Source organism: Loa loa (genome assembly GCF_000183805.2).
Source record: "Loa loa unplaced genomic scaffold supercont3.1, whole genome shotgun sequence".
NCBI classification, from domain to species: Eukaryota; Metazoa; Nematoda; class Chromadorea; order Rhabditida; family Onchocercidae; genus Loa; species Loa loa.
The window spans coordinates 336,204-337,301 of NW_018108181.1; positions in this window are offsets into that span (position 1 = coordinate 336,204).

Here is a 1,098-nt window from a genome sequence, read left to right on the forward strand (position 1 = left end):
ATAATAATAATAATAATAATAATAATAATAATAATGATAATAATAATAACAATAATAATAGTAATAATAGTAATAATAATAATAATAAAATAATAATAATGATTTAATTTTCATGAAATCATTTCCCGATCTCATTAATCAATCGGACTTCTGCATCTGTTAATAATGCTAACAATAATAATGATGATGATAATAATAATACTTATGATGGTGATGGTAATAATGATGATGTTGGTATAATGACTGATGATCAGCGACAGTTGCAGTCAAAGAGAATGGCCTTATTTTTACAAATATTTAATTTTCATGAAACCCACTTCCCGACCCTGTTCATCAATCAAATCGGATTTCTGCATCCGTTAATTATTTGATACCGGTTTCTTTGTTTGCATGTCTCTTTGTCACCTTCCTCACAACTATTTCACAGAACGTCACAGCCGATCTGTCAATAAAACTTTCACTTTTGGATGAATTTAAAGTGAACTTGCTGATAACGTTTTGTCAAGTGAAGTACTCTACCATAATGACGATGATGATAAACCTAACACATCAGTCGTCTTTACATATTAGGGGAACGTAAACTGTAAGTTCCCACTCTTGACAGCTGTAGAAAGCAGGCTGAAATGCAAGTTGCGAAAAACTTACGTGTTCATCGAACTTTTGAACTGTGTTGAATTTGTGTGGGAAGTTATTGCTAACGACAAGTAATAATTACGTCCGGGCTGTTTAATAATTATCTGAATGTGAATTCCAGCACTAATCCGTCACTCATTTTGAGTTCTGAAATATGCTCATTTAAATTTAAATACCATGAAGGCATAGAATAAGTTTTGCTATCAGGAGGTCATTCTTCATGGTGTGATGACTGGTATATGTGAGGCCACGCAGCGGATCAAAGCACTTGTTAAAATTCATCATCAATTATTGTCATCTCTTAACTGTTAATTATTTTGATACTAAGCGATATTTGACTTATCTTGTTTTCAAAACGCTAAAGAATTGTTTTTGACGTTCAGGCGGTTTCAATATCCTGATAGTAGTTTCAATATCCTAATAATATCCAGCGAAACAGGTTTCATTAACCTCAGGTTTTGGTCG